Source organism: Phyllobates terribilis, unplaced genomic scaffold, assembly GCF_046119375.1.
Source record: "Phyllobates terribilis strain yellow unplaced genomic scaffold, ASM4611937v1 Scaffold_2932__1_contigs__length_98514, whole genome shotgun sequence".
NCBI classification, from domain to species: domain Eukaryota; kingdom Metazoa; phylum Chordata; class Amphibia; order Anura; family Dendrobatidae; genus Phyllobates; species Phyllobates terribilis.
In genome coordinates this window covers 57,333-80,385 of record NW_027365686.1, presented here as the reverse complement: position 1 = coordinate 80,385, position 23,053 = coordinate 57,333, and the positions used below count along the sequence as shown (strand labels likewise).

The following is a 23,053-nucleotide window of genomic DNA, read 5'->3' as shown; positions in this document are numbered from 1 at the left end:
GGTGAAGGTGCTGTGTTTAAAGAGGTGGAGTTATGCAGATCTAAAACGCGTGGATTGCAGCAGCAGCAAGCCGAAAAGTGCAGGCATGTAAGGGATCTAGAGGTTGACAACATGTCTTCTTAACGGGAGTCCAGGAGCTCATCTCCACAAATGGACTTTTTAGGATCCTTGGGTGGCTCCGTAGTTTGAAACCAATTCTGGTTATCGCTTCTCGGCCTTTTGGCTAAGATCAAGTGTAGTATCTGTTCTTATCAGTTTAATATCTGATACGTCCCCTATCTGGGGACCATATATTAAATGGATTTTTAGAACAGGGAGATGGAAAAAGAGCTTGCTCTGTCCACTCCACGCATTGACCTGGTATTGCAGTATCTCCAGGACCGGTGCACCCCTTCTTTAATGCAGTTTCTAAAATCAGAAAGAATTGAATTCAATGTTTTTTGTTCATTTTGCTTGTTTGTCGGATTTTGGGATGGACTCTTTGGCTCTGCTTTTCTTCTCCTCATTGGATTTTTCATGTTCAAAGTTGCAGAAGCCAGATTACAAGCTCATTTTGGTTCAACTTCAGCAACTGTGCATTGCATTGCCATGTAATGTGATGCAATGCTATCTTTCTAGCTCTCCCTTTCTACTTCCTTTTGGATAAACAGACATATTAGGCAAGCATTTTGGAGCTTTCACCTAAATAACTACAGGTGGTGAGATAAGCTGCACAATATAATTGACCTTTCAGTATATTGTTGCACACACACCATCTATTTAGCAAATGCCCTTGTTATCAACAGCAGCCTTTTAAACTCACCCGAGCTAACAGGTATGTGCGCTGGTTACACTGCTGCGCTTAAAATTTCTTTTTTGGTTTGCTACAATGCCTTTTCTGAAACGTTGTCTCCTTCTGCTGGAACACTGACTTCTTTCATTTAATGCCTGCAGACTATAAAAGAGAACCCAACCCAAAAAGTTTGGTTGATTAGTCTGTGGCATTCTGTTAAACTGTTGCTTATGGCGGTCTCTGTGAGCTTCTCAGCGACATTCAGCCAGCCAGGTATCCTGCCTGCAGTAGATGGAATGTGGCAATGGAACGCTGGCTGCGCGTGTCATAATAGGCTCTGAGCCTTTATATACCTGTGCACAGCAGCAGCCACCTTCAGTCTGCTGCTGGACAGCCAGCAGCAGCAGCAGCAGCAGGAGAGGTATGTAATCAGGAGCCCTCCTGCTAAGGGTAGACAGCTGCTCGTTCCACCCCACCCCCCGCCTTAATTGGTTCTCCTCCCTTCCAACGGTGTTGAGGCGGGTGGGAACAGCAGGGGGTGAAGGTGCTGTGTTTAAAGAGGTGGAGTTATGCAGATCTAAAACGCGTGGATTGCAGCAGCAGCAAGCCGAAAAGTGCAGGCATGTAAGGGATCTAGAGGTTGACAACATGTCTTCTTAACGGGAGTCCAGGAGCTCATCTCCACAAATGGACTTTTTAGGATCCTTGGGTGGCTCCGTAGTTTGAAACCAATTCTGGTTATCGCTTCTCGGCCTTTTGGCTAAGATCAAGTGTAGTATCTGTTCTTATCAGTTTAATATCTGATACGTCCCCTATCTGGGGACCATATATTAAATGGATTTTTAGAACAGGGAGATGGAAAAAGAGCTTGCTCTGTCCACTCCACGCATTGACCTGGTATTGCAGTATCTCCAGGACCGGTGCACCCCTTCTTTAATGCAGTTTCTAAAATCAGAAAGAATTGAATTCAATGTTTTTTGTTCATTTTGCTTGTTTGTCGGATTTTGGGATGGACTCTTTGGCTCTGCTTTTCTTCTCCTCATTGGATTTTTCATGTTCAAAGTTGCAGAAGCCAGATTACAAGCTCATTTTGGTTCAACTTCAGCAACTGTGCATTGCATTGCCATGTAATGTGATGCAATGCTATCTTTCTAGCTCTCCCTTTCTACTTCCTTTTGGATAAACAGACATATTAGGCAAGCATTTTGGAGCTTTCACCTAAATAACTACAGGTGGTGAGATAAGCTGCACAATATAATTGACCTTTCAGTATATTGTTGCACACACACCATCTATTTAGCAAATGCCCTTGTTATCAACAGCAGCCTTTTAAACTCACCCGAGCTAACAGGTATGTGCGCTGGTTACACTGCTGCGCTTAAAATTTCTTTTTTGGTTTGCTACAATGCCTTTTCTGAAACGTTGTCTCCTTCTGCTGGAACACTGACTTCTTTCATTTAATGCCTGCAGACTATAAAAGAGAACCCAACCCAAAAAGTTTGGTTGATTAGTCTGTGGCATTCTGTTAAACTGTTGCTTATGGCGGTCTCTGTGAGCTTCTCAGCGACATTCAGCCAGCCAGGTATCCTGCCTGCAGTAGATGGAATGTGGCAATGGAACGCTGGCTGCGCGTGTCATAATAGGCTCTGAGCCTTTATATACCTGTGCACAGCAGCAGCCACCTTCAGTCTGCTGCTGGACAGCCAGCAGCAGCAGCAGCAGCAGGAGAGGTATGTAATCAGGAGCCCTCCTGCTAAGGGTAGACAGCTGCTCGTTCCACCCCACCCCCCGCCTTAATTGGTTCTCCTCCCTTCCAACGGTGTTGAGGCGGGTGGGAACAGCAGGGGGTGAAGGTGCTGTGTTTAAAGAGGTGGAGTTATGCAGATCTAAAACGCGTGGATTGCAGCAGCAGCAAGCCGAAAAGTGCAGGCATGTAAGGGATCTAGAGGTTGACAACATGTCTTCTTAACGGGAGTCCAGGAGCTCATCTCCACAAATGGACTTTTTAGGATCCTTGGGTGGCTCCGTAGTTTGAAACCAATTCTGGTTATCGCTTCTCGGCCTTTTGGCTAAGATCAAGTGTAGTATCTGTTCTTATCAGTTTAATATCTGATACGTCCCCTATCTGGGGACCATATATTAAATGGATTTTTAGAACAGGGAGATGGAAAAAGAGCTTGCTCTGTCCACTCCACGCATTGACCTGGTATTGCAGTATCTCCAGGACCGGTGCACCCCTTCTTTAATGCAGTTTCTAAAATCAGAAAGAATTGAATTCAATGTTTTTTGTTCATTTTGCTTGTTTGTCGGATTTTGGGATGGACTCTTTGGCTCTGCTTTTCTTCTCCTCATTGGATTTTTCATGTTCAAAGTTGCAGAAGCCAGATTACAAGCTCATTTTGGTTCAACTTCAGCAACTGTGCATTGCATTGCCATGTAATGTGATGCAATGCTATCTTTCTAGCTCTCCCTTTCTACTTCCTTTTGGATAAACAGACATATTAGGCAAGCATTTTGGAGCTTTCACCTAAATAACTACAGGTGGTGAGATAAGCTGCACAATATAATTGACCTTTCAGTATATTGTTGCACACACACCATCTATTTAGCAAATGCCCTTGTTATCAACAGCAGCCTTTTAAACTCACCCGAGCTAACAGGTATGTGCGCTGGTTACACTGCTGCGCTTAAAATTTCTTTTTTGGTTTGCTACAATGCCTTTTCTGAAACGTTGTCTCCTTCTGCTGGAACACTGACTTCTTTCATTTAATGCCTGCAGACTATAAAAGAGAACCCAACCCAAAAAGTTTGGTTGATTAGTCTGTGGCATTCTGTTAAACTGTTGCTTATGGCGGTCTCTGTGAGCTTCTCAGCGACATTCAGCCAGCCAGGTATCCTGCCTGCAGTAGATGGAATGTGGCAATGGAACGCTGGCTGCGCGTGTCATAATAGGCTCTGAGCCTTTATATACCTGTGCACAGCAGCAGCCACCTTCAGTCTGCTGCTGGACAGCCAGCAGCAGCAGCAGCAGCAGGAGAGGTATGTAATCAGGAGCCCTCCTGCTAAGGGTAGACAGCTGCTCGTTCCACCCCACCCCCCGCCTTAATTGGTTCTCCTCCCTTCCAACGGTGTTGAGGCGGGTGGGAACAGCAGGGGGTGAAGGTGCTGTGTTTAAAGAGGTGGAGTTATGCAGATCTAAAACGCGTGGATTGCAGCAGCAGCAAGCCGAAAAGTGCAGGCATGTAAGGGATCTAGAGGTTGACAACATGTCTTCTTAACGGGAGTCCAGGAGCTCATCTCCACAAATGGACTTTTTAGGATCCTTGGGTGGCTCCGTAGTTTGAAACCAATTCTGGTTATCGCTTCTCGGCCTTTTGGCTAAGATCAAGTGTAGTATCTGTTCTTATCAGTTTAATATCTGATACGTCCCCTATCTGGGGACCATATATTAAATGGATTTTTAGAACAGGGAGATGGAAAAAGAGCTTGCTCTGTCCACTCCACGCATTGACCTGGTATTGCAGTATCTCCAGGACCGGTGCACCCCTTCTTTAATGCAGTTTCTAAAATCAGAAAGAATTGAATTCAATGTTTTTTGTTCATTTTGCTTGTTTGTCGGATTTTGGGATGGACTCTTTGGCTCTGCTTTTCTTCTCCTCATTGGATTTTTCATGTTCAAAGTTGCAGAAGCCAGATTACAAGCTCATTTTGGTTCAACTTCAGCAACTGTGCATTGCATTGCCATGTAATGTGATGCAATGCTATCTTTCTAGCTCTCCCTTTCTACTTCCTTTTGGATAAACAGACATATTAGGCAAGCATTTTGGAGCTTTCACCTAAATAACTACAGGTGGTGAGATAAGCTGCACAATATAATTGACCTTTCAGTATATTGTTGCACACACACCATCTATTTAGCAAATGCCCTTGTTATCAACAGCAGCCTTTTAAACTCACCCGAGCTAACAGGTATGTGCGCTGGTTACACTGCTGCGCTTAAAATTTCTTTTTTGGTTTGCTACAATGCCTTTTCTGAAACGTTGTCTCCTTCTGCTGGAACACTGACTTCTTTCATTTAATGCCTGCAGACTATAAAAGAGAACCCAACCCAAAAAGTTTGGTTGATTAGTCTGTGGCATTCTGTTAAACTGTTGCTTATGGCGGTCTCTGTGAGCTTCTCAGCGACATTCAGCCAGCCAGGTATCCTGCCTGCAGTAGATGGAATGTGGCAATGGAACGCTGGCTGCGCGTGTCATAATAGGCTCTGAGCCTTTATATACCTGTGCACAGCAGCAGCCACCTTCAGTCTGCTGCTGGACAGCCAGCAGCAGCAGCAGCAGCAGGAGAGGTATGTAATCAGGAGCCCTCCTGCTAAGGGTAGACAGCTGCTCGTTCCACCCCACCCCCCGCCTTAATTGGTTCTCCTCCCTTCCAACGGTGTTGAGGCGGGTGGGAACAGCAGGGGGTGAAGGTGCTGTGTTTAAAGAGGTGGAGTTATGCAGATCTAAAACGCGTGGATTGCAGCAGCAGCAAGCCGAAAAGTGCAGGCATGTAAGGGATCTAGAGGTTGACAACATGTCTTCTTAACGGGAGTCCAGGAGCTCATCTCCACAAATGGACTTTTTAGGATCCTTGGGTGGCTCCGTAGTTTGAAACCAATTCTGGTTATCGCTTCTCGGCCTTTTGGCTAAGATCAAGTGTAGTATCTGTTCTTATCAGTTTAATATCTGATACGTCCCCTATCTGGGGACCATATATTAAATGGATTTTTAGAACAGGGAGATGGAAAAAGAGCTTGCTCTGTCCACTCCACGCATTGACCTGGTATTGCAGTATCTCCAGGACCGGTGCACCCCTTCTTTAATGCAGTTTCTAAAATCAGAAAGAATTGAATTCAATGTTTTTTGTTCATTTTGCTTGTTTGTCGGATTTTGGGATGGACTCTTTGGCTCTGCTTTTCTTCTCCTCATTGGATTTTTCATGTTCAAAGTTGCAGAAGCCAGATTACAAGCTCATTTTGGTTCAACTTCAGCAACTGTGCATTGCATTGCCATGTAATGTGATGCAATGCTATCTTTCTAGCTCTCCCTTTCTACTTCCTTTTGGATAAACAGACATATTAGGCAAGCATTTTGGAGCTTTCACCTAAATAACTACAGGTGGTGAGATAAGCTGCACAATATAATTGACCTTTCAGTATATTGTTGCACACACACCATCTATTTAGCAAATGCCCTTGTTATCAACAGCAGCCTTTTAAACTCACCCGAGCTAACAGGTATGTGCGCTGGTTACACTGCTGCGCTTAAAATTTCTTTTTTGGTTTGCTACAATGCCTTTTCTGAAACGTTGTCTCCTTCTGCTGGAACACTGACTTCTTTCATTTAATGCCTGCAGACTATAAAAGAGAACCCAACCCAAAAAGTTTGGTTGATTAGTCTGTGGCATTCTGTTAAACTGTTGCTTATGGCGGTCTCTGTGAGCTTCTCAGCGACATTCAGCCAGCCAGGTATCCTGCCTGCAGTAGATGGAATGTGGCAATGGAACGCTGGCTGCGCGTGTCATAATAGGCTCTGAGCCTTTATATACCTGTGCACAGCAGCAGCCACCTTCAGTCTGCTGCTGGACAGCCAGCAGCAGCAGCAGCAGCAGGAGAGGTATGTAATCAGGAGCCCTCCTGCTAAGGGTAGACAGCTGCTCGTTCCACCCCACCCCCCGCCTTAATTGGTTCTCCTCCCTTCCAACGGTGTTGAGGCGGGTGGGAACAGCAGGGGGTGAAGGTGCTGTGTTTAAAGAGGTGGAGTTATGCAGATCTAAAACGCGTGGATTGCAGCAGCAGCAAGCCGAAAAGTGCAGGCATGTAAGGGATCTAGAGGTTGACAACATGTCTTCTTAACGGGAGTCCAGGAGCTCATCTCCACAAATGGACTTTTTAGGATCCTTGGGTGGCTCCGTAGTTTGAAACCAATTCTGGTTATCGCTTCTCGGCCTTTTGGCTAAGATCAAGTGTAGTATCTGTTCTTATCAGTTTAATATCTGATACGTCCCCTATCTGGGGACCATATATTAAATGGATTTTTAGAACAGGGAGATGGAAAAAGAGCTTGCTCTGTCCACTCCACGCATTGACCTGGTATTGCAGTATCTCCAGGACCGGTGCACCCCTTCTTTAATGCAGTTTCTAAAATCAGAAAGAATTGAATTCAATGTTTTTTGTTCATTTTGCTTGTTTGTCGGATTTTGGGATGGACTCTTTGGCTCTGCTTTTCTTCTCCTCATTGGATTTTTCATGTTCAAAGTTGCAGAAGCCAGATTACAAGCTCATTTTGGTTCAACTTCAGCAACTGTGCATTGCATTGCCATGTAATGTGATGCAATGCTATCTTTCTAGCTCTCCCTTTCTACTTCCTTTTGGATAAACAGACATATTAGGCAAGCATTTTGGAGCTTTCACCTAAATAACTACAGGTGGTGAGATAAGCTGCACAATATAATTGACCTTTCAGTATATTGTTGCACACACACCATCTATTTAGCAAATGCCCTTGTTATCAACAGCAGCCTTTTAAACTCACCCGAGCTAACAGGTATGTGCGCTGGTTACACTGCTGCCTTAAAATTTCTTTTTTGGTTTGCTACAATGCCTTTTCTGAAACGTTGTCTCCTTCTGCTGGAACACTGACTTCTTTCATTTAATGCCTGCAGACTATAAAAGAGAACCCAACCCAAAAAGTTTGGTTGATTAGTCTGTGGCATTCTGTTAAACTGTTGCTTATGGCGGTCTCTGTGAGCTTCTCAGCGACATTCAGCCAGCCAGGTATCCTGCCTGCAGTAGATGGAATGTGGCAATGGAACGCTGGCTGCGCGTGTCATAATAGGCTCTGAGCCTTTATATACCTGTGCACAGCAGCAGCCACCTTCAGTCTGCTGCTGGACAGCCAGCAGCAGCAGCAGCAGCAGGAGAGGTATGTAATCAGGAGCCCTCCTGCTAAGGGTAGACAGCTGCTCGTTCCACCCCACCCCCCGCCTTAATTGGTTCTCCTCCCTTCCAACGGTGTTGAGGCGGGTGGGAACAGCAGGGGGTGAAGGTGCTGTGTTTAAAGAGGTGGAGTTATGCAGATCTAAAACGCGTGGATTGCAGCAGCAGCAAGCCGAAAAGTGCAGGCATGTAAGGGATCTAGAGGTTGACAACATGTCTTCTTAACGGGAGTCCAGGAGCTCATCTCCACAAATGGACTTTTTAGGATCCTTGGGTGGCTCCGTAGTTTGAAACCAATTCTGGTTATCGCTTCTCGGCCTTTTGGCTAAGATCAAGTGTAGTATCTGTTCTTATCAGTTTAATATCTGATACGTCCCCTATCTGGGGACCATATATTAAATGGATTTTTAGAACAGGGAGATGGAAAAAGAGCTTGCTCTGTCCACTCCACGCATTGACCTGGTATTGCAGTATCTCCAGGACCGGTGCACCCCTTCTTTAATGCAGTTTCTAAAATCAGAAAGAATTGAATTCAATGTTTTTTGTTCATTTTGCTTGTTTGTCGGATTTTGGGATGGACTCTTTGGCTCTGCTTTTCTTCTCCTCATTGGATTTTTCATGTTCAAAGTTGCAGAAGCCAGATTACAAGCTCATTTTGGTTCAACTTCAGCAACTGTGCATTGCATTGCCATGTAATGTGATGCAATGCTATCTTTCTAGCTCTCCCTTTCTACTTCCTTTTGGATAAACAGACATATTAGGCAAGCATTTTGGAGCTTTCACCTAAATAACTACAGGTGGTGAGATAAGCTGCACAATATAATTGACCTTTCAGTATATTGTTGCACACACACCATCTATTTAGCAAATGCCCTTGTTATCAACAGCAGCCTTTTAAACTCACCCGAGCTAACAGGTATGTGCGCTGGTTACACTGCTGCGCTTAAAATTTCTTTTTTGGTTTGCTACAATGCCTTTTCTGAAACGTTGTCTCCTTCTGCTGGAACACTGACTTCTTTCATTTAATGCCTGCAGACTATAAAAGAGAACCCAACCCAAAAAGTTTGGTTGATTAGTCTGTGGCATTCTGTTAAACTGTTGCTTATGGCGGTCTCTGTGAGCTTCTCAGCGACATTCAGCCAGCCAGGTATCCTGCCTGCAGTAGATGGAATGTGGCAATGGAACGCTGGCTGCGCGTGTCATAATAGGCTCTGAGCCTTTATATACCTGTGCACAGCAGCAGCCACCTTCAGTCTGCTGCTGGACAGCCAGCAGCAGCAGCAGCAGCAGGAGAGGTATGTAATCAGGAGCCCTCCTGCTAAGGGTAGACAGCTGCTCGTTCCACCCCACCCCCCGCCTTAATTGGTTCTCCTCCCTTCCAACGGTGTTGAGGCGGGTGGGAACAGCAGGGGGTGAAGGTGCTGTGTTTAAAGAGGTGGAGTTATGCAGATCTAAAACGCGTGGATTGCAGCAGCAGCAAGCCGAAAAGTGCAGGCATGTAAGGGATCTAGAGGTTGACAACATGTCTTCTTAACGGGAGTCCAGGAGCTCATCTCCACAAATGGACTTTTTAGGATCCTTGGGTGGCTCCGTAGTTTGAAACCAATTCTGGTTATCGCTTCTCGGCCTTTTGGCTAAGATCAAGTGTAGTATCTGTTCTTATCAGTTTAATATCTGATACGTCCCCTATCTGGGGACCATATATTAAATGGATTTTTAGAACAGGGAGATGGAAAAAGAGCTTGCTCTGTCCACTCCACGCATTGACCTGGTATTGCAGTATCTCCAGGACCGGTGCACCCCTTCTTTAATGCAGTTTCTAAAATCAGAAAGAATTGAATTCAATGTTTTTTGTTCATTTTGCTTGTTTGTCGGATTTTGGGATGGACTCTTTGGCTCTGCTTTTCTTCTCCTCATTGGATTTTTCATGTTCAAAGTTGCAGAAGCCAGATTACAAGCTCATTTTGGTTCAACTTCAGCAACTGTGCATTGCATTGCCATGTAATGTGATGCAATGCTATCTTTCTAGCTCTCCCTTTCTACTTCCTTTTGGATAAACAGACATATTAGGCAAGCATTTTGGAGCTTTCACCTAAATAACTACAGGTGGTGAGATAAGCTGCACAATATAATTGACCTTTCAGTATATTGTTGCACACACACCATCTATTTAGCAAATGCCCTTGTTATCAACAGCAGCCTTTTAAACTCACCCGAGCTAACAGGTATGTGCGCTGGTTACACTGCTGCGCTTAAAATTTCTTTTTTGGTTTGCTACAATGCCTTTTCTGAAACGTTGTCTCCTTCTGCTGGAACACTGACTTCTTTCATTTAATGCCTGCAGACTATAAAAGAGAACCCAACCCAAAAAGTTTGGTTGATTAGTCTGTGGCATTCTGTTAAACTGTTGCTTATGGCGGTCTCTGTGAGCTTCTCAGCGACATTCAGCCAGCCAGGTATCCTGCCTGCAGTAGATGGAATGTGGCAATGGAACGCTGGCTGCGCGTGTCATAATAGGCTCTGAGCCTTTATATACCTGTGCACAGCAGCAGCCACCTTCAGTCTGCTGCTGGACAGCCAGCAGCAGCAGCAGCAGCAGGAGAGGTATGTAATCAGGAGCCCTCCTGCTAAGGGTAGACAGCTGCTCGTTCCACCCCACCCCCCGCCTTAATTGGTTCTCCTCCCTTCCAACGGTGTTGAGGCGGGTGGGAACAGCAGGGGGTGAAGGTGCTGTGTTTAAAGAGGTGGAGTTATGCAGATCTAAAACGCGTGGATTGCAGCAGCAGCAAGCCGAAAAGTGCAGGCATGTAAGGGATCTAGAGGTTGACAACATGTCTTCTTAACGGGAGTCCAGGAGCTCATCTCCACAAATGGACTTTTTAGGATCCTTGGGTGGCTCCGTAGTTTGAAACCAATTCTGGTTATCGCTTCTCGGCCTTTTGGCTAAGATCAAGTGTAGTATCTGTTCTTATCAGTTTAATATCTGATACGTCCCCTATCTGGGGACCATATATTAAATGGATTTTTAGAACAGGGAGATGGAAAAAGAGCTTGCTCTGTCCACTCCACGCATTGACCTGGTATTGCAGTATCTCCAGGACCGGTGCACCCCTTCTTTAATGCAGTTTCTAAAATCAGAAAGAATTGAATTCAATGTTTTTTGTTCATTTTGCTTGTTTGTCGGATTTTGGGATGGACTCTTTGGCTCTGCTTTTCTTCTCCTCATTGGATTTTTCATGTTCAAAGTTGCAGAAGCCAGATTACAAGCTCATTTTGGTTCAACTTCAGCAACTGTGCATTGCATTGCCATGTAATGTGATGCAATGCTATCTTTCTAGCTCTCCCTTTCTACTTCCTTTTGGATAAACAGACATATTAGGCAAGCATTTTGGAGCTTTCACCTAAATAACTACAGGTGGTGAGATAAGCTGCACAATATAATTGACCTTTCAGTATATTGTTGCACACACACCATCTATTTAGCAAATGCCCTTGTTATCAACAGCAGCCTTTTAAACTCACCCGAGCTAACAGGTATGTGCGCTGGTTACACTGCTGCGCTTAAAATTTCTTTTTTGGTTTGCTACAATGCCTTTTCTGAAACGTTGTCTCCTTCTGCTGGAACACTGACTTCTTTCATTTAATGCCTGCAGACTATAAAAGAGAACCCAACCCAAAAAGTTTGGTTGATTAGTCTGTGGCATTCTGTTAAACTGTTGCTTATGGCGGTCTCTGTGAGCTTCTCAGCGACATTCAGCCAGCCAGGTATCCTGCCTGCAGTAGATGGAATGTGGCAATGGAACGCTGGCTGCGCGTGTCATAATAGGCTCTGAGCCTTTATATACCTGTGCACAGCAGCAGCCACCTTCAGTCTGCTGCTGGACAGCCAGCAGCAGCAGCAGCAGCAGGAGAGGTATGTAATCAGGAGCCCTCCTGCTAAGGGTAGACAGCTGCTCGTTCCACCCCACCCCCCGCCTTAATTGGTTCTCCTCCCTTCCAACGGTGTTGAGGCGGGTGGGAACAGCAGGGGGTGAAGGTGCTGTGTTTAAAGAGGTGGAGTTATGCAGATCTAAAACGCGTGGATTGCAGCAGCAGCAAGCCGAAAAGTGCAGGCATGTAAGGGATCTAGAGGTTGACAACATGTCTTCTTAACGGGAGTCCAGGAGCTCATCTCCACAAATGGACTTTTTAGGATCCTTGGGTGGCTCCGTAGTTTGAAACCAATTCTGGTTATCGCTTCTCGGCCTTTTGGCTAAGATCAAGTGTAGTATCTGTTCTTATCAGTTTAATATCTGATACGTCCCCTATCTGGGGACCATATATTAAATGGATTTTTAGAACAGGGAGATGGAAAAAGAGCTTGCTCTGTCCACTCCACGCATTGACCTGGTATTGCAGTATCTCCAGGACCGGTGCACCCCTTCTTTAATGCAGTTTCTAAAATCAGAAAGAATTGAATTCAATGTTTTTTGTTCATTTTGCTTGTTTGTCGGATTTTGGGATGGACTCTTTGGCTCTGCTTTTCTTCTCCTCATTGGATTTTTCATGTTCAAAGTTGCAGAAGCCAGATTACAAGCTCATTTTGGTTCAACTTCAGCAACTGTGCATTGCATTGCCATGTAATGTGATGCAATGCTATCTTTCTAGCTCTCCCTTTCTACTTCCTTTTGGATAAACAGACATATTAGGCAAGCATTTTGGAGCTTTCACCTAAATAACTACAGGTGGTGAGATAAGCTGCACAATATAATTGACCTTTCAGTATATTGTTGCACACACACCATCTATTTAGCAAATGCCCTTGTTATCAACAGCAGCCTTTTAAACTCACCCGAGCTAACAGGTATGTGCGCTGGTTACACTGCTGCGCTTAAAATTTCTTTTTTGGTTTGCTACAATGCCTTTTCTGAAACGTTGTCTCCTTCTGCTGGAACACTGACTTCTTTCATTTAATGCCTGCAGACTATAAAAGAGAACCCAACCCAAAAAGTTTGGTTGATTAGTCTGTGGCATTCTGTTAAACTGTTGCTTATGGCGGTCTCTGTGAGCTTCTCAGCGACATTCAGCCAGCCAGGTATCCTGCCTGCAGTAGATGGAATGTGGCAATGGAACGCTGGCTGCGCGTGTCATAATAGGCTCTGAGCCTTTATATACCTGTGCACAGCAGCAGCCACCTTCAGTCTGCTGCTGGACAGCCAGCAGCAGCAGCAGCAGCAGGAGAGGTATGTAATCAGGAGCCCTCCTGCTAAGGGTAGACAGCTGCTCGTTCCACCCCACCCCCCGCCTTAATTGGTTCTCCTCCCTTCCAACGGTGTTGAGGCGGGTGGGAACAGCAGGGGGTGAAGGTGCTGTGTTTAAAGAGGTGGAGTTATGCAGATCTAAAACGCGTGGATTGCAGCAGCAGCAAGCCGAAAAGTGCAGGCATGTAAGGGATCTAGAGGTTGACAACATGTCTTCTTAACGGGAGTCCAGGAGCTCATCTCCACAAATGGACTTTTTAGGATCCTTGGGTGGCTCCGTAGTTTGAAACCAATTCTGGTTATCGCTTCTCGGCCTTTTGGCTAAGATCAAGTGTAGTATCTGTTCTTATCAGTTTAATATCTGATACGTCCCCTATCTGGGGACCATATATTAAATGGATTTTTAGAACAGGGAGATGGAAAAAGAGCTTGCTCTGTCCACTCCACGCATTGACCTGGTATTGCAGTATCTCCAGGACCGGTGCACCCCTTCTTTAATGCAGTTTCTAAAATCAGAAAGAATTGAATTCAATGTTTTTTGTTCATTTTGCTTGTTTGTCGGATTTTGGGATGGACTCTTTGGCTCTGCTTTTCTTCTCCTCATTGGATTTTTCATGTTCAAAGTTGCAGAAGCCAGATTACAAGCTCATTTTGGTTCAACTTCAGCAACTGTGCATTGCATTGCCATGTAATGTGATGCAATGCTATCTTTCTAGCTCTCCCTTTCTACTTCCTTTTGGATAAACAGACATATTAGGCAAGCATTTTGGAGCTTTCACCTAAATAACTACAGGTGGTGAGATAAGCTGCACAATATAATTGACCTTTCAGTATATTGTTGCACACACACCATCTATTTAGCAAATGCCCTTGTTATCAACAGCAGCCTTTTAAACTCACCCGAGCTAACAGGTATGTGCGCTGGTTACACTGCTGCGCTTAAAATTTCTTTTTTGGTTTGCTACAATGCCTTTTCTGAAACGTTGTCTCCTTCTGCTGGAACACTGACTTCTTTCATTTAATGCCTGCAGACTATAAAAGAGAACCCAACCCAAAAAGTTTGGTTGATTAGTCTGTGGCATTCTGTTAAACTGTTGCTTATGGCGGTCTCTGTGAGCTTCTCAGCGACATTCAGCCAGCCAGGTATCCTGCCTGCAGTAGATGGAATGTGGCAATGGAACGCTGGCTGCGCGTGTCATAATAGGCTCTGAGCCTTTATATACCTGTGCACAGCAGCAGCCACCTTCAGTCTGCTGCTGGACAGCCAGCAGCAGCAGCAGCAGCAGGAGAGGTATGTAATCAGGAGCCCTCCTGCTAAGGGTAGACAGCTGCTCGTTCCACCCCACCCCCCGCCTTAATTGGTTCTCCTCCCTTCCAACGGTGTTGAGGCGGGTGGGAACAGCAGGGGGTGAAGGTGCTGTGTTTAAAGAGGTGGAGTTATGCAGATCTAAAACGCGTGGATTGCAGCAGCAGCAAGCCGAAAAGTGCAGGCATGTAAGGGATCTAGAGGTTGACAACATGTCTTCTTAACGGGAGTCCAGGAGCTCATCTCCACAAATGGACTTTTTAGGATCCTTGGGTGGCTCCGTAGTTTGAAACCAATTCTGGTTATCGCTTCTCGGCCTTTTGGCTAAGATCAAGTGTAGTATCTGTTCTTATCAGTTTAATATCTGATACGTCCCCTATCTGGGGACCATATATTAAATGGATTTTTAGAACAGGGAGATGGAAAAAGAGCTTGCTCTGTCCACTCCACGCATTGACCTGGTATTGCAGTATCTCCAGGACCGGTGCACCCCTTCTTTAATGCAGTTTCTAAAATCAGAAAGAATTGAATTCAATGTTTTTTGTTCATTTTGCTTGTTTGTCGGATTTTGGGATGGACTCTTTGGCTCTGCTTTTCTTCTCCTCATTGGATTTTTCATGTTCAAAGTTGCAGAAGCCAGATTACAAGCTCATTTTGGTTCAACTTCAGCAACTGTGCATTGCATTGCCATGTAATGTGATGCAATGCTATCTTTCTAGCTCTCCCTTTCTACTTCCTTTTGGATAAACAGACATATTAGGCAAGCATTTTGGAGCTTTCACCTAAATAACTACAGGTGGTGAGATAAGCTGCACAATATAATTGACCTTTCAGTATATTGTTGCACACACACCATCTATTTAGCAAATGCCCTTGTTATCAACAGCAGCCTTTTAAACTCACCCGAGCTAACAGGTATGTGCGCTGGTTACACTGCTGCGCTTAAAATTTCTTTTTTGGTTTGCTACAATGCCTTTTCTGAAACGTTGTCTCCTTCTGCTGGAACACTGACTTCTTTCATTTAATGCCTGCAGACTATAAAAGAGAACCCAACCCAAAAAGTTTGGTTGATTAGTCTGTGGCATTCTGTTAAACTGTTGCTTATGGCGGTCTCTGTGAGCTTCTCAGCGACATTCAGCCAGCCAGGTATCCTGCCTGCAGTAGATGGAATGTGGCAATGGAACGCTGGCTGCGCGTGTCATAATAGGCTCTGAGCCTTTATATACCTGTGCACAGCAGCAGCCACCTTCAGTCTGCTGCTGGACAGCCAGCAGCAGCAGCAGCAGCAGGAGAGGTATGTAATCAGGAGCCCTCCTGCTAAGGGTAGACAGCTGCTCGTTCCACCCCACCCCCCGCCTTAATTGGTTCTCCTCCCTTCCAACGGTGTTGAGGCGGGTGGGAACAGCAGGGGGTGAAGGTGCTGTGTTTAAAGAGGTGGAGTTATGCAGATCTAAAACGCGTGGATTGCAGCAGCAGCAAGCCGAAAAGTGCAGGCATGTAAGGGATCTAGAGGTTGACAACATGTCTTCTTAACGGGAGTCCAGGAGCTCATCTCCACAAATGGACTTTTTAGGATCCTTGGGTGGCTCCGTAGTTTGAAACCAATTCTGGTTATCGCTTCTCGGCCTTTTGGCTAAGATCAAGTGTAGTATCTGTTCTTATCAGTTTAATATCTGATACGTCCCCTATCTGGGGACCATATATTAAATGGATTTTTAGAACAGGGAGATGGAAAAAGAGCTTGCTCTGTCCACTCCACGCATTGACCTGGTATTGCAGTATCTCCAGGACCGGTGCACCCCTTCTTTAATGCAGTTTCTAAAATCAGAAAGAATTGAATTCAATGTTTTTTGTTCATTTTGCTTGTTTGTCGGATTTTGGGATGGACTCTTTGGCTCTGCTTTTCTTCTCCTCATTGGATTTTTCATGTTCAAAGTTGCAGAAGCCAGATTACAAGCTCATTTTGGTTCAACTTCAGCAACTGTGCATTGCATTGCCATGTAATGTGATGCAATGCTATCTTTCTAGCTCTCCCTTTCTACTTCCTTTTGGATAAACAGACATATTAGGCAAGCATTTTGGAGCTTTCACCTAAATAACTACAGGTGGTGAGATAAGCTGCACAATATAATTGACCTTTCAGTATATTGTTGCACACACACCATCTATTTAGCAAATGCCCTTGTTATCAACAGCAGCCTTTTAAACTCACCCGAGCTAACAGGTATGTGCGCTGGTTACACTGCTGCGCTTAAAATTTCTTTTTTGGTTTGCTACAATGCCTTTTCTGAAACGTTGTCTCCTTCTGCTGGAACACTGACTTCTTTCATTTAATGCCTGCAGACTATAAAAGAGAACCCAACCCAAAAAGTTTGGTTGATTAGTCTGTGGCATTCTGTTAAACTGTTGCTTATGGCGGTCTCTGTGAGCTTCTCAGCGACATTCAGCCAGCCAGGTATCCTGCCTGCAGTAGATGGAATGTGGCAATGGAACGCTGGCTGCGCGTGTCATAATAGGCTCTGAGCCTTTATATACCTGTGCACAGCAGCAGCCACCTTCAGTCTGCTGCTGGACAGCCAGCAGCAGCAGCAGCAGCAGGAGAGGTATGTAATCAGGAGCCCTCCTGCTAAGGGTAGACAGCTGCTCGTTCCACCCCACCCCCCGCCTTAATTGGTTCTCCTCCCTTCCAACGGTGTTGAGGCGGGTGGGAACAGCAGGGGGTGAAGGTGCTGTGTTTAAAGAGGTGGAGTTATGCAGATCTAAAACGCGTGGATTGCAGCAGCAGCAAGCCGAAAAGTGCAGGCATGTAAGGGATCTAGAGGTTGACAACATGTCTTCTTAACGGGAGTCCAGGAGCTCATCTCCACAAATGGACTTTTTAGGATCCTTGGGTGGCTCCGTAGTTTGAAACCAATTCTGGTTATCGCTTCTCGGCCTTTTGGCTAAGATCAAGTGTAGTATCTGTTCTTATCAGTTTAATATCTGATACGTCCCCTATCTGGGGACCATATATTAAATGGATTTTTAGAACAGGGAGATGGAAAAAGAGCTTGCTCTGTCCACTCCACGCATTGACCTGGTATTGCAGTATCTCCAGGACCGGTGCACCCCTTCTTTAATGCAGTTTCTAAAATCAGAAAGAATTGAATTCAATGTTTTTTGTTCATTTTGCTTGTTTGTCGGATTTTGGGATGGACTCTTTGGCTCTGCTTTTCTTCTCCTCATTGGATTTTTCATGTTCAAAGTTGCAGAAGCCAGATTACAAGCTCATTTTGGTTCAACTTCAGCAACTGTGCATTGCATTGCCATGTAATGTGATGCAATGCTATCTTTCTAGCTCTCCCTTTCTACTTCCTTTTGGATAAACAGACATATTAGGCAAGCATTTTGGAGCTTTCACCTAAATAACTACAGGTGGTGAGATAAGCTGCACAATACAATTGACCTTTCAGTATATTGTTGCACACACACCATCTATTTAGCAAATGCCCTTGTTATCAACAGCAGCCTTTTAAACTCACCCGAGCTAACAGGTATGTGCGCTGGTTACACTGCTGCGCTTAAAATTTCTTTTTTGGTTTGCTACAATGCCTTTTCTGAAACGTTGTCTCCTTCTGCTGGAACACTGACTTCTTTCATTTAATGCCTGCAGACTATAAAAGAGAACCCAACCCAAAAAGTTTGGTTGATTAGTCTGTGGCATTCTGTTAAACTGTTGCTTATGGCGGTCTCTGTGAGCTTCTCAGCGACATTCAGCCAGCCAGGTATCCTGCCTGCAGTAGATGGAATGTGGCAATGGAACGCTGGCTGCGCGTGTCATAATAGGCTCTGAGCCTTTATATACCTGTGCACAGCAGCAGCCACCTTCAGTCTGCTGCTGGACAGCCAGCAGCAGCAGCAGCAGCAGGAGAGGTATGTAATCAGGAGCCCTCCTGCTAAGGGTAGACAGCTGCTCGTTCCACCCCACCCCCCGCCTTAATTGGTTCTCCTCCCTTCCAACGGTGTTGAGGCGGGTGGGAACAGCAGGGGGTGAAGGTGCTGTGTTTAAAGAGGTGGAGTTATGCAGATCTAAAACGCGTGGATTGCAGCAGCAGCAAGCCGAAAAGTGCAGGCATGTAAGGGATCTAGAGGTTGACAACATGTCTTCTTAACGGGAGTCCAGGAGCTCATCTCCACAAATGGACTTTTTAGGATCCTTGGGTGGCTCCGTAGTTTGAAACCAATTCTGGTTATCGCTTCTCGGCCTTTTGGCTAAGATCAAGTGTAGTATCTGTTCTTATCAGTTTAATATCTGATACGTCCCCTATCTGGGGACCATATATTAAATGGATTTTTAGAACAGGGAGATGGAAAAAGAGCTTGCTCTGTCCACTCCACGCATTGACCTGGTATTGCAGTATCTCCAGGACCGGTGCACCCCTTCTTTAATGCAGTTTCTAAAATCAGAAAGAATTGAATTCAATGTTTTTTGTTCATTTTGCTTGTTTGTCGGATTTTGGGATGGACTCTTTGGCTCTGCTTTTCTTCTCCTCATTGGATTTTTCATGTTCAAAGTTGCAGAAGCCAGATTACAAGCTCATTTTGGTTCAACTTCAGCAACTGTGCATTGCATTGCCATGTAATGTGATGCAATGCTATCTTTCTAGCTCTCCCTTTCTACTTCCTTTTGGATAAACAGACATATTAGGCAAGCATTTTGGAGCTTTCACCTAAATAACTACAGGTGGTGAGATAAGCTGCACAATATAATTGACCTTTCAGTATATTGTTGCACACACACCATCTATTTAGCAAATGCCCTTGTTATCAACAGCAGCCTTTTAAACTCACCCGAGCTAACAGGTATGTGCGCTGGTTACACTGCTGCGCTTAAAATTTCTTTTTTGGTTTGCTACAATGCCTTTTCTGAAACGTTGTCTCCTTCTGCTGGAACACTGACTTCTTTCATTTAATGCCTGCAGACTATAAAAGAGAACCCAACCCAAAAAGTTTGGTTGATTAGTCTGTGGCATTCTGTTAAACTGTTGCTTATGGCGGTCTCTGTGAGCTTCTCAGCGACATTCAGCCAGCCAGGTATCCTGCCTGCAGTAGATGGAATGTGGCAATGGAACGCTGGCTGCGCGTGTCATAATAGGCTCTGAGCCTTTATATACCTGTGCACAGCAGCAGCCACCTTCAGTCTGCTGCTGGACAGCCAGCAGCAGCAGCAGCAGCAGGAGAGGTATGTAATCAGGAGCCCTCCTGCTAAGGGTAGACAGCTGCTCGTTCCACCCCACCCCCCGCCTTAATTGGTTCTCCTCCCTTCCAACGGTGTTGAGGCGGGTGGGAACAGCAGGGGGTGAAGGTGCTGTGTTTAAAGAGGTGGAGTTATGCAGATCTAAAACGCGTGGATTGCAGCAGCAGCAAGCCGAAAAGTGCAGGCATGTAAGGGATCTAGAGGTTGACAACATGTCTTCTTAACGGGAGTCCAGGAGCTCATCTCCACAAATGGACTTTTTAGGATCCTTGGGTGGCTCCGTAGTTTGAAACCAATTCTGGTTATCGCTTCTCGGCCTTTTGGCTAAGATCAAGTGTAGTATCTGTTCTTATCAGTTTAATATCTGATACGTCCCCTATCTGGGGACCATATATTAAATGGATTTTTAGAACAGGGAGATGGAAAAAGAGCTTGCTCTGTCCACTCCACGCATTGACCTGGTATTGCAGTATCTCCAGGACCGGTGCACCCCTTCTTTAATGCAGTTTCTAAAATCAGAAAGAATTGAATTCAATGTTTTTTGTTCATTTTGCTTGTTTGTCGGATTTTGGGATGGACTCTTTGGCTCTGCTTTTCTTCTCCTCATTGGATTTTTCATGTTCAAAGTTGCAGAAGCCAGATTACAAGCTCATTTTGGTTCAACTTCAGCAACTGTGCATTGCATTGCCATGTAATGTGATGCAATGCTATCTTTCTAGCTCTCCCTTTCTACTTCCTTTTGGATAAACAGACATATTAGGCAAGCATTTTGGAGCTTTCACCTAAATAACTACAGGTGGTGAGATAAGCTGCACAATATAATTGACCTTTCAGTATATTGTTGCACACACACCATCTATTTAGCAAATGCCCTTGTTATCAACAGCAGCCTTTTAAACTCACCCGAGCTAACAGGTATGTGCGCTGGTTACACTGCTGCGCTTAAAATTTCTTTTTTGGTTTGCTACAATGCCTTTTCTGAAACGTTGTCTCCTTCTGCTGGAACACTGACTTCTTTCATTTAATGCCTGCAGACTATAAAAGAGAACCCAACCCAAAAAGTTTGGTTGATTAGTCTGTGGCATTCTGTTAAACTGTTGCTTATGGCGGTCTCTGTGAGCTTCTCAGCGACATTCAGCCAGCCAGGTATCCTGCCTGCAGTAGATGGAATGTGGCAATGGAACGCTGGCTGCGCGTGTCATAATAGGCTCTGAGCCTTTATATACCTGTGCACAGCAGCAGCCACCTTCAGTCTGCTGCTGGACAGCCAGCAGCAGCAGCAGCAGCAGGAGAGGTATGTAATCAGGAGCCCTCCTGCTAAGGGTAGACAGCTGCTCGTTCCACCCCACCCCCCGCCTTAATTGGTTCTCCTCCCTTCCAACGGTGTTGAGGCGGGTGGGAACAGCAGGGGGTGAAGGTGCTGTGTTTAAAGAGGTGGAGTTATGCAGATCTAAAACGCGTGGATTGCAGCAGCAGCAAGCCGAAAAGTGCAGGCATGTAAGGGATCTAGAGGTTGACAACATGTCTTCTTAACGGGAGTCCAGGAGCTCATCTCCACAAATGGACTTTTTAGGATCCTTGGGTGGCTCCGTAGTTTGAAACCAATTCTGGTTATCGCTTCTCGGCCTTTTGGCTAAGATCAAGTGTAGTATCTGTTCTTATCAGTTTAATATCTGATACGTCCCCTATCTGGGGACCATATATTAAATGGATTTTTAGAACAGGGAGATGGAAAAAGAGCTTGCTCTGTCCACTCCACGCATTGACCTGGTATTGCAGTATCTCCAGGACCGGTGCACCCCTTCTTTAATGCAGTTTCTAAAATCAGAAAGAATTGAATTCAATGTTTTTTGTTCATTTTGCTTGTTTGTCGGATTTTGGGATGGACTCTTTGGCTCTGCTTTTCTTCTCCTCATTGGATTTTTCATGTTCAAAGTTGCAGAAGCCAGATTACAAGCTCATTTTGGTTCAACTTCAGCAACTGTGCATTGCATTGCCATGTAATGTGATGCAATGCTATCTTTCTAGCTCTCCCTTTCTACTTCCTTTTGGATAAACAGACATATTAGGCAAGCATTTTGGAGCTTTCACCTAAATAACTACAGGTGGTGAGATAAGCTGCACAATATAATTGACCTTTCAGTATATTGTTGCACACACACCATCTATTTAGCAAATGCCCTTGTTATCAACAGCAGCCTTTTAAACTCACCCGAGCTAACAGGTATGTGCGCTGGTTACACTGCTGCGCTTAAAATTTCTTTTTTGGTTTGCTACAATGCCTTTTCTGAAACGTTGTCTCCTTCTGCTGGAACACTGACTTCTTTCATTTAATGCCTGCAGACTATAAAAGAGAACCCAACCCAAAAAGTTTGGTTGATTAGTCTGTGGCATTCTGTTAAACTGTTGCTTATGGCGGTCTCTGTGAGCTTCTCAGCGACATTCAGCCAGCCAGGTATCCTGCCTGCAGTAGATGGAATGTGGCAATGGAACGCTGGCTGCGCGTGTCATAATAGGCTCTGAGCCTTTATATACCTGTGCACAGCAGCAGCCACCTTCAGTCTGCTGCTGGACAGCCAGCAGCAGCAGCAGCAGCAGGAGAGGTATGTAATCAGGAGCCCTCCTGCTAAGGGTAGACAGCTGCTCGTTCCACCCCACCCCCCGCCTTAATTGGTTCTCCTCCCTTCCAACGGTGTTGAGGCGGGTGGGAACAGCAGGGGGTGAAGGTGCTGTGTTTAAAGAGGTGGAGTTATGCAGATCTAAAACGCGTGGATTGCAGCAGCAGCAAGCCGAAAAGTGCAGGCATGTAAGGGATCTAGAGGTTGACAACATGTCTTCTTAACGGGAGTCCAGGAGCTCATCTCCACAAATGGACTTTTTAGGATCCTTGGGTGGCTCCGTAGTTTGAAACCAATTCTGGTTATCGCTTCTCGGCCTTTTGGCTAAGATCAAGTGTAGTATCTGTTCTTATCAGTTTAATATCTGATACGTCCCCTATCTGGGGACCATATATTAAATGGATTTTTAGAACAGGGAGATGGAAAAAGAGCTTGCTCTGTCCACTCCACGCATTGACCTGGTATTGCAGTATCTCCAGGACCGGTGCACCCCTTCTTTAATGCAGTTTCTAAAATCAGAAAGAATTGAATTCAATGTTTTTTGTTCATTTTGCTTGTTTGTCGGATTTTGGGATGGACTCTTTGGCTCTGCTTTTCTTCTCCTCATTGGATTTTTCATGTTCAAAGTTGCAGAAGCCAGATTACAAGCTCATTTTGGTTCAACTTCAGCAACTGTGCATTGCATTGCCATGTAATGTGATGCAATGCTATCTTTCTAGCTCTCCCTTTCTACTTCCTTTTGGATAAACAGACATATTAGGCAAGCATTTTGGAGCTTTCACCTAAATAACTACAGGTGGTGAGATAAGCTGCACAATATAATTGACCTTTCAGTATATTGTTGCACACACACCATCTATTTAGCAAATGCCCTTGTTATCAACAGCAGCCTTTTAAACTCA

At 45.0% G+C, this 23,053-nt stretch overlaps 18 non-coding genes across 18 annotated transcripts; all 18 read left to right on the top strand.

The window, feature by feature from the left end:
• Window positions 1-203: 203 nt before the first annotated feature.
• Window positions 204-394, top strand: LOC141247300 (U2 spliceosomal RNA). The gene has a single exon (XR_012310772.1). It is a non-coding gene; the product is annotated as a U2 spliceosomal RNA (small nuclear RNA).
• Window positions 395-1,512: 1,118 nt separating this feature from the next.
• LOC141247299 (U2 spliceosomal RNA) lies at window positions 1,513-1,703 on the top strand. Its single transcript, XR_012310771.1, has one exon. It is a non-coding gene; the product is annotated as a U2 spliceosomal RNA (small nuclear RNA).
• A 1,118-nt stretch (window positions 1,704-2,821) lies between these two features.
• Window positions 2,822-3,012, top strand: LOC141247298 (U2 spliceosomal RNA). Its single transcript, XR_012310770.1, has one exon. It is a non-coding gene; the product is annotated as a U2 spliceosomal RNA (small nuclear RNA).
• A 1,118-nt stretch (window positions 3,013-4,130) lies between these two features.
• Window positions 4,131-4,321, top strand: LOC141247297 (U2 spliceosomal RNA). Its single transcript, XR_012310769.1, has one exon. It is a non-coding gene; the product is annotated as a U2 spliceosomal RNA (small nuclear RNA).
• Window positions 4,322-5,439: 1,118 nt separating this feature from the next.
• LOC141247296 (U2 spliceosomal RNA) lies at window positions 5,440-5,630 on the top strand. The gene has a single exon (XR_012310768.1). It is a non-coding gene; the product is annotated as a U2 spliceosomal RNA (small nuclear RNA).
• Window positions 5,631-6,748: 1,118 nt separating this feature from the next.
• On the top strand, window positions 6,749-6,939 carry LOC141247295 (U2 spliceosomal RNA). Its single transcript, XR_012310767.1, has one exon. It is a non-coding gene; the product is annotated as a U2 spliceosomal RNA (small nuclear RNA).
• A 1,117-nt stretch (window positions 6,940-8,056) lies between these two features.
• LOC141247293 (U2 spliceosomal RNA) lies at window positions 8,057-8,247 on the top strand. Its single transcript, XR_012310765.1, has one exon. It is a non-coding gene; the product is annotated as a U2 spliceosomal RNA (small nuclear RNA).
• Window positions 8,248-9,365: 1,118 nt separating this feature from the next.
• Window positions 9,366-9,556, top strand: LOC141247292 (U2 spliceosomal RNA). The gene has a single exon (XR_012310764.1). It is a non-coding gene; the product is annotated as a U2 spliceosomal RNA (small nuclear RNA).
• Window positions 9,557-10,674: 1,118 nt separating this feature from the next.
• Window positions 10,675-10,865, top strand: LOC141247291 (U2 spliceosomal RNA). Its single transcript, XR_012310763.1, has one exon. It is a non-coding gene; the product is annotated as a U2 spliceosomal RNA (small nuclear RNA).
• Window positions 10,866-11,983: 1,118 nt separating this feature from the next.
• LOC141247289 (U2 spliceosomal RNA) lies at window positions 11,984-12,174 on the top strand. Its single transcript, XR_012310762.1, has one exon. It is a non-coding gene; the product is annotated as a U2 spliceosomal RNA (small nuclear RNA).
• A 1,118-nt stretch (window positions 12,175-13,292) lies between these two features.
• LOC141247288 (U2 spliceosomal RNA) lies at window positions 13,293-13,483 on the top strand. Its single transcript, XR_012310761.1, has one exon. It is a non-coding gene; the product is annotated as a U2 spliceosomal RNA (small nuclear RNA).
• A 1,118-nt stretch (window positions 13,484-14,601) lies between these two features.
• LOC141247366 (U2 spliceosomal RNA) lies at window positions 14,602-14,792 on the top strand. The gene has a single exon (XR_012310835.1). It is a non-coding gene; the product is annotated as a U2 spliceosomal RNA (small nuclear RNA).
• Window positions 14,793-15,910: 1,118 nt separating this feature from the next.
• Window positions 15,911-16,101, top strand: LOC141247365 (U2 spliceosomal RNA). Its single transcript, XR_012310834.1, has one exon. It is a non-coding gene; the product is annotated as a U2 spliceosomal RNA (small nuclear RNA).
• A 1,118-nt stretch (window positions 16,102-17,219) lies between these two features.
• On the top strand, window positions 17,220-17,410 carry LOC141247364 (U2 spliceosomal RNA). Its single transcript, XR_012310833.1, has one exon. It is a non-coding gene; the product is annotated as a U2 spliceosomal RNA (small nuclear RNA).
• A 1,118-nt stretch (window positions 17,411-18,528) lies between these two features.
• On the top strand, window positions 18,529-18,719 carry LOC141247363 (U2 spliceosomal RNA). Its single transcript, XR_012310832.1, has one exon. It is a non-coding gene; the product is annotated as a U2 spliceosomal RNA (small nuclear RNA).
• A 1,118-nt stretch (window positions 18,720-19,837) lies between these two features.
• Window positions 19,838-20,028, top strand: LOC141247362 (U2 spliceosomal RNA). The gene has a single exon (XR_012310831.1). It is a non-coding gene; the product is annotated as a U2 spliceosomal RNA (small nuclear RNA).
• A 1,118-nt stretch (window positions 20,029-21,146) lies between these two features.
• On the top strand, window positions 21,147-21,337 carry LOC141247360 (U2 spliceosomal RNA). Its single transcript, XR_012310829.1, has one exon. It is a non-coding gene; the product is annotated as a U2 spliceosomal RNA (small nuclear RNA).
• A 1,118-nt stretch (window positions 21,338-22,455) lies between these two features.
• LOC141247359 (U2 spliceosomal RNA) lies at window positions 22,456-22,646 on the top strand. The gene has a single exon (XR_012310828.1). It is a non-coding gene; the product is annotated as a U2 spliceosomal RNA (small nuclear RNA).
• Window positions 22,647-23,053: the final 407 nt, after the last annotated feature.